Genomic DNA, 12,170 nt, shown 5'->3' on the forward strand with positions numbered 1-12,170 from the left:
ACTTTATCTCCTTCCTCGCACTCCCAAAAGTGTCATTGTTCCATTTTGTTGAGAAACAAAAAAAGATGAAACAATGACATTTTTGTTCCATCTTGAGAGATATGTGATGTAAATGCTCCTTGTTCTATATAATCTAGTATTAAAATGAGTCGGCCCATGAGTCGGCACATTGTTGCCGCTCGTATTGTACCATTGGGCAACAGGGCCTGGTTCGGCCCAAAGCGAGACAGCCCATTTCCATCCTGATATTTTCATTTGAGCAGTTAAATGGAATGGGGACGCTCGGTTGGAAGAATAAAAACATTATGTGGCGACATGTTGACTACCAGTGTCCACTATGATTCAACACTCGTTTTAGGCTCATTCTTCCCCCTTTTTTATGTTGGATTACCTCCTCTCTTTTCCTATGTCGGCTCTTCGGCGTTGCTTGTTTGCGTTGCCTCTTCGCACTAACATCTCTTGCGTTATCCCCGCAAAAAAAAAACATCTCTTGCGTTAGTGCGATGTTTGCGTTTGTGAATTTCACACGTTTGGCTTGCTGTTTGTTGTAGCTATTAAGTACTCACTGCCAATTTCAAGTGTATACTTGTGGTTTTGCTTCCGCTGTCGAGTCATCCACATCTAGCATAGTAGTAGCATGCATCATTTTGTAGACTTTAGCGTGCCAACTCGGCTAGTGAAATTGGGAAATCCTACTCAAAACAAAAACTTAGCGCTTATGCGCCAAATATTGTACTCCCTCCGTTCCATATTACTCGTCGCTGATTTAGTACAACTTTATACTAAATCAGCGACGAGTAATATAGAACGGAGGGAGTATTAATTGTATGCAGCCCTCGCGCAGGTTTTCGATTGGCCGTCTCATATAACTTTCCGGCCTCGATTTTTCCTCTACCCAGTCCGGCTTGGAATCATTTTTTCTTTGTGTTTGCTGGCATGTCAATCTTGGCTTTTAATTTTATTTTTCTATTTCTGTCTGGTTTTACTTTTTCATTTTTTGTTCAATTTTTCATATTCATGAACTTTTCCAACTTTGTGATTTTTTTGAATTCGTGAACTTTTTTCATATTTGTGAACTTTTTTTTCAAACTTTTTTTAAAATTCACAAACATTTCTAAAATTCATGAACTTGTAATTTGAATGTTTTTTTTTCAAATTTATGATCATTTTTATAAATTATGATTCCTTTTCAAATCCATAAACATCTTGTAATATCACTAAAATTTTCAAAATTAAGAAGCCTAACCTGTTTATTTTCGGGGAAGGTTGACCAGCGGCAACAGAAAACAAGCGAAAAAGAAGAAAACAACGAGCAAACAGATGGGCAAATGAGTGTATGAGCCAGCGCGTGGGTGAGACACCGGGCTGCAGCCTAGCTGGGCGCACCCCCATTGTGTGTGTTATACGAACACTTTGGTGCTTAAGGAGAGATTATGAGGTATGCACAAATTCTATTTGGCGCTTATGCGTTAAATATTGTGTTAATGGTATGTAGCGCACGTAGGTTTCCTTTTGGTAGGCTCATATAAGTTACTAAGATTGGTTTTCTCTCTACCCTGTTTAGTTTTGGGAAACTTTCAGAAGCTTCCGACAGTTTTTTCTCCATGTTTTCTGACATGTTTTTCCCTGGGTTTTTTCTTTTGGATTCTATTTTTAATTTTTCACTATTTGTGACTTCTTTTTTTAGAAAAATCATGGATTTTTTCAAATGCATGAATTGTTTTTCAAATCTTTGATTTTTAAATTTCCTGAAAAAAATTTAAAAGCATAAAATTCCATTAAAACTGTATTTTTTTAATTCATGAACTCTAATTTTTTATGAACTTAGTTTAAAATTTCTAGACTTTTATTTTATTAAAATCCGTAAAGAAATTTAATTTCACGAAATTATTCAAAATTAGAAGACCCATCTTTTTTTCCTGGGAAAGCTGACCAATAGTAATAGAAAATTAGCAAAAAAAGAGATTAGTGAACGAGCATACAGGCAAACAAGGCATGCGAGCACATGAGTTGGCTCGTGGGCGAGACGCTAGGTGTGGCCCTAACACACCCCTTTTGCGCTATGGAACGAGAGTTGTCAATATCACTTTCTCGTAGTATGTTTCTGTTAGTGCCCCAACTCGCTCCACTTTGGCCCCTTTTCCATTTCTGCCCTTAGACTTGCTTCCTCTTTCGCTGGTATTTAATGTGCGTCTCTATGGCCGGTCGAACGACAATGTATTTTCGTTTGAGCAATTAAATGGAAAGGGGATGTTCGGTTGGAAGAAAAGAAATCATTATTTGGCAACACATAGGCTACCAGGTAGGTGCATGGGTTCACTGGTTTCGACTATACCATTCAACACTTTTTTCAGGCTAGTGCACAAAAAAGAATTAAATGGACCCAAAATAAGTACTCCCAAGAAAGAAAACAACCGTGTTCAATCAATTTCATGTACATATTTCCAACCAAGACCTGAGAAGTAAATGCCAGTGACCAACATAAATATTTGGTATAGCTACGGAGCACAACACCATATTATTCGTTTGAAAGAAAAACCATGACAATTAAACATCTCGCGACTCCTCCTTGCTTGCGTCAACCTTTGCATGCATGTTGGGTGCACACAACTCACCGATCATCTCCTCCACTGCTTTCCAAGACGACCCCTTCTCCAACATGGACTCCATAGCTAGCACCGATAACTCAGCAACATTCTTTGCCGCTTCAGTTCCGACATCTCCGAGCATAAGCTTCCTGACCACCTGCGATATTTCTTCGCTCGTGACCAAACCCCGCAGCGTTCTATCACTCGTGTGGACCCTAACCGCGATCTTGAGCTCATCGACTGCAAACGCTGCGTTGAAAGGTTGATCGGCCTTTCTTTCTTTTTTTTTTCTTTTTTTTTACCCGCAAAAAAAAAAGAAAGGTTGATCGGCCTGCATGGGCCAAGCTGCCAGTGGCACAGCAGCCGTGACACTCTCCAGCACCGAGTTCCACCCGCAGTGGCTTAGAAACCCTCTCACGCTCTGGTGCTGCAAAATCCCCAATTGATCCACCCACTCCCTCACCACTAAGCCTCTGCCCTTGGTACGCTCCAAGATGATATTCTCCGGCCTCACGGTCCATATGAAATCTACCTCGGCCCGCTCCAGCCCGTCTGCAACTTCCTTGAGCTGCATCTCTGGAATCGCGGCCAGTGTCCCGAACGCGACGTACAGCACGCCCCGGCCGGCGGCTGCCTTCTCGTCCAGCCACTCCATCCATGATGGCCGGCCGGCGGCGCGTCACCCGGCGAAGAAGACGCGGGCTGGGAGAGGCAGAGCGGGCCGATGGCCCAGGCCGTGGGCCTATAGTGGTTGTTCCAGAACTCCATGTACGGTTTCTCTAGGCCTTGGAAGGTGTTGACGATGGGCCATGGCCCTCCTCTATGGCCTTCGCCAGCTTGCCGTGCAGCTCCATCATCGGCGCAACCGACGACGGGTCGCCCAAGGGCGCCATCAACTCCTCCAACGTGAGCTTGATGTGCGGGAACTCAGGCACCGTGAACGTCGCCGGATTGCCGTCGCCGTCGACGTCGGCGTGCTGCAGCGCCGGGAGCGGATCGTGGCTGATGCGCAGCTCCCGCATGACCTGTGCGAACGCCGAGATGCCTAAGAACGACACCTTCGGGACGCCGACCGTGGCCGCCGACGCGTTCGTCCAGTACAGGAACGCGTCGGCGAGGAGGAGGCTGGCCGGAGGCTCCATGGCGGCGAGCGACGCCTCGAGCTGTGGCTGGAGCAGCGACACGGCGTCTGCGAAGGCGGCTAAGGAGGCCATGGACGTGAGCCCCTCGGCGCTCTCCACTCCAGGCGGGATTGCCGAGGCGTCGGCGGGGAACGCGAGCTCGACGACGGCCGTGTCGTCGGCGCCGGACAGTCCCTCGCGGACGAAGGCGGCGTTGCCATGGGTTGTGAAGAAGGTGACGGTGGCGAGGCGGCGACGACGGAGGTGGTGGACAAGCTGGATGAGCGGGATGGTGTGGCCCTTGGCCATGAAGGGGAAGATTGCTATGTGAGGGAGGACATGTGATTCTGTAGAGGAAGAAGCAAAAGCCATCGCAGTGGAGTGGAGTGGAGGATGCAACGCGCGCTAGTCACATAGGTTTTCTGCGTGTGATTGATTTGATGGTTAGCAGAAGGCGCAATTTATAGGGGATGGATGGCAGTATAAACTTCCGTCAACGGCTGCTCAATCATGGAGCTGGATTAGATATCCATAAACCAAGTATATATACCAAAGAAGTGAGAGTAAAGAGATGTAAGGCATCAAACTTTTCTTCTCAATTTGTTTAGAACGGCTGCATTTCACTGATGGCCACTGCTTATATAAATAAAAATGAGACTAGTCGTTTGTATATCGGGTAGAATATATTCGGATGTTGGGAACACAAAGCTATATACCGCACCAGCTTCCAGAGAAACTCATGGAAAATGGATGTGGGGGGACACAGGGAGCATCTTTTGTCATCTTGAAGATACCAATATAAGCATGTAGAGAGCTGTATTATGGAAATAGTGCATTAGTCCAGTGATCACCCAAAATAGTACATACGGCAACAGTACTAACTGACGCTCACCTTTTCGTGGAGATAGAGGACAATGCAGACGACCAAAACCCTAGCCACCAGCCCAGCAGGATTCAAATCCTGATGCTTGCATTATTCCTGAATTTATTTCAGGATTTTCAACGATGCACTTTCAGTGGGAGGAGATGTTCCAGTCGACGACGAGGCGCCTACGGTGACTTCGTAAATCTCAAGATGATATACTGTCTCAGTCTTTCGGAGGTGCTCATAGGGGTAGGGTGTGCGTGTGTACGTTCATAGGGGTGAGTGTATGTGCGTATGTATGAGCGCTTGCGTCTGTACCAATATTCAAAAAAAAACCCTAACCATTTGAAGCAACATATCTTGGTTTCTCCCTGTAGTGGTGTACTTAAGAAAAGCTCCAACACACAATAAAATGGCAGCCAAGAAGAAGCCAGTATTATGTTAGCACAAAATATATTTGGTATTTGGCCTTTTTTTTTTCTGTTACCATGTAATCAGTCATGTACTCGTACACTGAAGCTAAATCAACTAGAGAGTCTAAATTTCCGCAAAAAAGAAAAAGAAAACTAGAGAGTCTAAAGCTTGGTCAGTTAAAATAATGAGCTGAGTCTTTCTTATTATGTTTTGCCATTTTGTTTTTTTGTTTATCTTTTCGTTTTCAGCCCATGGTTTCTCCTATAACAACCAAAAGAAGTTGATACAATGATAACATTAATAAGTTGCTTGGCATGGTAGTTTCTCATTCCCATTATTTGAAGACTAGAGCTTGAAATATTTCTCTAGTAAAGGTAATATATGATGCGGAGCATCCTTCCATCATTCCCATGGACTCTACACCGACACATCAAGCCCCACGTGGACCTATGACAAGAGCTAGAGCACGTGCTTTGGAAACCAAGGTGAACTCCTTCCTACTTAGCTTGCATATGGATACGAATGGAACATTGTTGCTACCTCACCAAGATACGCTATGTCTCATTAGGTACGAAGAGGAACACCACCAAGAGGCTCAGGAGCTCCCCCAAGGAGAAGAGGAACCACCCCAAGGCCACGCGGACCAAGACGGAGTGCAACAGCAGCAAAACTTGAAGTCCCAGGTGACCCCATGTGCACGGGCCCCCGAGACCCCGTGCCCACGGGCTATCCAGGAAGTTGGCGCTGGAGCACCCCATGCGCACGGGCCTATACTGTGCCCATGGGACCCCGTGCGCACGGGCCCAACTTACCCCGTGCGCACGGGCCTCCCAGGATGGACGGCTGAGACCCCCAAACCGAGCCCCTCTTCATCTCTTTCGACCCCAAGACTATATAAACCGTACCTAGGGCTATGTTTAGGGTTAGCAAAGTATGAGATGAGATATTTGTGAGCTTTGCTCCTTCTAGCTTCCCATTTGTGGAATCAAGGCCCCCTTTTGGGAAGAATCCTAGTGGATTTCAAGACCTCCTCTAGGAGAAGACTATCTTCAAGACCTCATCTCCTAGGAGTGGGAAGAACTTTGCCATTGTATCTTTCCTTTGCTTGTGTTTGTGACTTGTGGATCTTGTTTTGCTATTCTAGTGGATGTGTAATTGGGGAATTGTTTGAGTGATTTCCTCTTTGTGTTCTTGAGAGTTTGCCCTTTTCCCCCTCCAAGAGTGAAAAGATCCTCCTCTAGGATTTCATCCTATATCATTTTGATATCATGAGCAAGGTTGATTCACATCTTGGAGTCCCATCCCCCCATTTGCTAGCTTGATTTTGTTGTTTTTCGTCCAAATTCGAAAATCCCCACAAAAAATAGCCCAAAATTTTTTCTTGCAATTTGTTGGATCTTGTGAGATTTGGTTGTTTTGATCCACGAATTTGGAGTTTGGCAAGTGGATCTACCCATCTTCCTGCTTCCCCACCTTCCAAATCCTCGAAAATTGCCTTACCTTGGAAAATCCCCATGGATCCGGAGCCTTTCATCCGCTCCCAGAACACCCCGTGCACACGGGCCCTCGAGACCCCGTGCACACGGGACCCCGTGCACACAGGCCTCACTTACCCCGTGCGCACGGACCATCCAGGAACTTTCGGCCATCTTTTGTTAGCACCATTTTGCTTCCATACCAACACTCGTGTTCTTCCGCACTATTTCTCGTGGTTGTTTGAGTTTCAGACGGTGGTTTCTCTTGTGTCCTAAGGTGTTTCGGCTACTTAGGCGCATTTGGACATCATCATCGCCGCCACTCGATCAACAACTCAGACGGTAACCGCGACGACATCTCACCCTTGCTTTTGCATTGATAACTCGAGCCATTTCACGTAGCTTACCCATCGAGACTAGCAAGTTGAGAATTGCCGGGCCACGCTATTGTGCACCGTAGTGATCTTGTTACCATCTTAGTGCCATAAGTCTCTCCCGTGCATATCTTACATACTTGTCTCATATCATACTTGGCTCTAGCTTCAAAAAAAAACAAGAAAAGCTTTTAAGCAAACGAGGAGCAACAAAGAGCTTGTAGGCACTAGCATTGACCCATTTTGCATATCATCTTTGACACCTCATACGTAGCATAGTTGGGATTGAAGAAGACACATTTCTCTTATAGGTTGGTGCACATGCGTATCTAGCCCATTTGAGCAATCGAGCTAGCGTCTCTCTAGTATTCGCACAACAAGAGCATTTTCCGTGGTTGCACATTTTGAGCTCACCCCTTGGTTGTGCGGATCCCATCTATCTTCCGTGTGTGTGTTCCTAGTGATATCTTTGGGTTTGATCTATTTGTTTTTACTTGCATTTTTGTGAATCTTCTCAACCTTATCGATATCTTGACTAACATTTGCTTGAAATTTTTGCCACCATCCTAACCGAGCTCCTCCATAAGCCTTTTACTTGTAGGTGTGAGAAACAATTCCCGGTACCAATTCCCCTATTATATCATTGTGAGATCGTACTTGTTACATCCACAATCTTCGGAAAAGGTAACTTTGGTTTTGTTCTCTCATTGTTCCTACTCACCACCACTTTCTCATGATGGATAGGCCAAGTACTTCTACCAACCCACTCTTCATGGAGCAAGACGACGACATGAACTCCTTCGTCACCAAGAGTCACCTCTTTGGTGCACAACGTGCTTTGCATCAAGAGCAATAAGCTATGAGTGAACGCATCGATAACCTTGCCGCCAACTTGCGACTTTCCGAGCAACGTACAAGGGACTACTTCGACCACAAGCTCGACGATCACAAGCAAGAGAATGACGCAAGGATGGACGAAATTCGTGCTTTGTTGCTCAACCGCTCATCTTCCACTTCAAGAAGGAGCCGTTCAAGCTGCCACTCCGACTTCACCCTCTCCGGCTCAAGTACACCGTCTTCGAACACTCTTCGACGTGCCGCGCGCAACGAGCATCACGCAAACCTCAATCCTCTACGCGACACCGACTCGCAAGAGCATCGAAGACGTCAAACCCAAGAAGCCTTTGTGCTAGCACGAGAACGGCAACGACAACGCCAACATGAAGAGGAAGAGCGAGTGCGTCTACACCAAAATTCTCAAGATGCCGAGGCACAACGTCAAGAACAACAACTCCGTGACGCTCAAGCACTTGCGGCACAACAAGCTCTACGCGATTCGAGTCGAGTCGTTGCCGACCGAGGCCGTCAAGCCCGTGAACAAGAGGAAGCACTTCGCGAAGAAATTCAAGAACAAAGATTTCAAGCTCGCGTGCATCGTCAAGTTCCTCCTCGAGCTCGCGAAGCTCCCCCACAATCTCGCCAACACCATCAAGTTCATCGAGAGCATGAAGACAATGGAAATCCTCCACGAAAAGAGCAACATGAGGTTGACAACCCTCCACGTCAAGAGCACCACGAGTTGAACAATCATCTACAACATATGCGTCATCATCCTCGATCCCAATACAATGAAGAGCAACGCTACGACAAGCTCAAGTTCACCATGCCCAAGTTCAACGGAAGCAACGATCCCGAAGAGTACCTTTCATGGGCATTGAAAGTTGACAAGATCTTCCGTTTGCACAATTATGAAGAAGAGAAGAAGATCGCGATGGCATCCCTTGAGTTCCAAGACTATGTCCTTATTTGGTGGGAACAAGTCATTGAGCGCCGAGAGGCAAGAGGTGATCCACCAATCACTACTTGGGCGCAAATGAAGGATGTCATGAGAGCACGCTTCGTCCCTACCTACTACAACCGCGGCCTCTTCAAGAAACTCCAACAACTCAAGCAAGGAACCAAGAGCGTTAAACAATACTACAAGGAGATGGAGATTGCAATGGTAAGAGCCAATGTCACGGAAGATGATGAGCAAACAATGGCACGCTTCTTGAATGGCCTCAAACATCCCATCAAGAAGATCGCTGACTTCCGACCATACTCAAATCTCATCGAGCTAGTGCACCAAGCCACCAAAGCGGAACGCCAAGTGCAAGATGACTTCAAATATGCCAAGTACTCATCCAAGACCTACGGCTCCTCTTCTCAAGCTCCCGTGACTTTGGCAACTCCTACCTCAACTAGAGCATCACCAAGTATCGGCGACAAGTCAAGTTACAAGAAGACTTCGACAAGCGCAAGTCGTCCTCCTACTACAAGCAACTTCAAGCCGAAAGCTTCATCATCATCTACTCCAACCGATGAGACCATCAAGACAAGTTCCATCAAATGTTTCACATGCGGAGGCCGAGGCCAGAAGTCCTTCGAGTGCACAAACAAGCGCACCATGATCCTCAACGACGACGGAACCTACGACTCCATGAGTGAAGGAGAAATGGAAGCCCTTGAGCAAGTGGCCATGCACCGACAAGTGAACAACGAAGACGAAGATGATCAAGTCTTCTGCGATGAATACTCAAGTCCCGCACTTGTTGTCTCCAAAGTCTTGACTCTTCAACATCAACAAGACGAAGATCAAAGATGCCATATCTTCCACACAAAGGCCGGCATCAACGGACGGTCCGTCAAGGTCATCATCGATGGAGGTAGTTGCCACAACTTAGCAAGTGAAGAACTATGCTCCAAACTCCAATTGGTCAAGACGAAGCACCCTCAGCCCTACAAGGTTCAATGGCTAAGTGACACTGGCACCATACAAGTCGAGCATCGAGTACAAGTCTCTTTCAAGATTGGCGCCTATGAAGACACTTTGGAGTGTGATGTCCTTCCAATGACCGTTTGCCACCTCCTTCTTGGGCGGCCATGGCAATTTGACCGAGGTGTCATTCACAATGGGCGTACCAATCACTATATCTTCAAAATGAACGGGAAAGAGTTTGTACTACGTCCTATGTCTCCAAGCCAAGTGCTCGCCGACAAGCAAAACACCCATCGTGGAGAGAATAGTGAGAGAGTGAGCCACCAAAAAGAGAGTGAGCGCCACAAGCCCAAATTGAGTGCCTCCACGATGATCGACAAGAAAAACTTAGTCCTATTTGCCACCAAACGTGAGATGAGAGAAGTGTGTGAGAACCCATCAAGTGTCCTACACTATGTCCTATTGTGCAAGGACGAGGCACCAAAAACTAACACCTCTCACAATCTACCTTTGGTGTTATCTTCTCTATCGCAGGAATTTCAAGATGTTTTCCCTGATGAGCTACCTCCGGGACTACCTCCACTACGAGGCATTGAGCACCGCATCGATCTCATTCCCGGAGCGCCACTTCCAAACAAAGCTCCCTACCGCGTCAACCCCGAAGAAACCAAAAAAATTCAAAGGCAAGTAAAGCATCTCATAGACCATGGACATGTGCGTGAAAGTTTGAGCCCTTGTGCCGTACCGGTCATTCTTGTGCCAAAACGTGACGGTAGCTTTCGCATGTGCTCCGATTGTAGACCTATCAATGCTATCACCGTTCGCTATAGGTACCCCATTCCACGCCTAGATGATATGCTTGATGAGCTTAGCGGTGCCACTATATTTTCAAAAATTGATCTTAAGAGTGGTTACTATCAAATCCGCATACAAGAGGGTGATGAATGGAAAACCGCCTTCAAAACCAAGTTTGGTTTGTATGAGTGGTTAGTCATGCCTATGGGTCTTTCGGAAGCACCGAGAACTTTTATGCGCCTTATGAATCATGTCTTTCGCCCCTACATTGGTATATTTGTTTTGGTTTACTTCGATGACATTCTTGTGTTCAGCAAATCCATCAAAGAGCATGTCACCCATGTCCGCACCGTTTTGCAAACTTTTAGAAAAGAGCGCCTCTATGCTAATATGGAGAAATGCCTTTTTGGTGTTGATAAGCTCGTTTTCTTGGGTTTTGTTGTTTCTTCTAAGGGTGTTCATGTTGATGAATCTAAGATCAATGCTATTAAAACTTGGCCCCAACCAACCAATTTGCAACAAGTGCGTAGTTTTCTTGGTTTAGCCGGTTTCTATCATCGCTTTGTGAAGGATTTTAGCACCATTGCTTCGCCTTTGCATGCTTTGAGCAAGAAGAATGCACCTTTTGTTTGGGGACCATCCCAAGATACCGCATTCAATGAGCTTAAGAATTTGCTTACTCATGCTCCCATGCTTGCTTTACCCAACTTCGACAAACCTTTTGAAATCCATTGCGATGCTAGTGGTAATGGCATAGGAGGTGTGTTAACGCAAGAGAAGCGCCCCATAGCTTACTTTAGTGAGAAACTTTCCGGAGCGCAACTCAATTACCCCATCTATGACAAATAGCTATATGCTTTAGTCCGCATTTTGCATGAATGGGAACATTACCTTCGTCCCCATGAGTTTATCATTCATACCGATCATGAGACCCTCAAGTATCTTAAGGGTCAAACTAAGTTGAACAAGCGTCATGCTAAATGGAGTGAATTTATTGAGTCTTTTCCCTATGTCATCAAGTACATCAAGGGTAAAGAAAACATTGTAGAGGATGCTCTTTCCCGCATATGCATGCTTGTCACACAACTTGAGTTAGATGTCATTGGCTTCGAGCATATCAAATACTTGTATGAGCATGATGCAACTTTTGCTACTCCTTATGCCAAGTGTTTGTCGCATACATCTTGGGAACACTATTACTTATAAGACGGATATCTTATGAGAGCTAACAAACTTTGCATCCCTGAGTCGTCTCTTCGTTTGTTGCTTTTGCAGGAATCACATGGAGGAGGCTTAATGGGACACTTCGGACACGACAAGACGTTCGCCACCTCTCGAAGAGCTACTTTTGGCCAAAGATGTTTCGGGACGTCAATCGTTTCACCAATCGGTGTTCTACATGTCGCAAAGCTAAGTCCAAAGCTCAATGTCATGGTCTCTATATGCCTTTACCAATTCCATACCAACGTTGGGAAGACATTAGCATGGACTTTGTACTTGGTTTGCCTAGAACTAGAAATGGGAAAGATTCCATATTTGTCGTTGTGGACCGTTTCTAAAAAATGGCACATTTTATTCCTTGTCACAAGATAGACGATGCTTCACATGTTGCTAATCTCTTTTGTAGGGAAATATTACGTCTTCATGGAATGCCAATGACAATTGTCTCAGACCGCGACGTCAAGTTCTTGAGTTACTTTTGGAAGACCTTATGCGCCAAGCTCGGAATCAAGTTACTCTTCTCCACGACGTACCACCCTCAAACCGACGGCCAAACGGA

At 45.8% G+C, this 12,170-nt stretch overlaps 1 pseudogene; it reads right to left on the bottom strand.

Annotated features, from left to right (window-relative positions):
* Nucleotides 1-2,470: 2,470 nt before the first annotated feature.
* Nucleotides 2,471-4,127, bottom strand: LOC125506446 (UDP-glycosyltransferase 90A1-like; annotated as a pseudogene).
* Between the last annotated feature and the right edge of the window lie 8,043 nt (nucleotides 4,128-12,170).

Source organism: Triticum urartu, chromosome 5A, assembly GCF_056163025.1.
Source record: "Triticum urartu cultivar PI428250 chromosome 5A, HENAU_Tu73, whole genome shotgun sequence".
Classification (NCBI taxonomy): domain Eukaryota; kingdom Viridiplantae; phylum Streptophyta; class Magnoliopsida; order Poales; family Poaceae; genus Triticum; species Triticum urartu.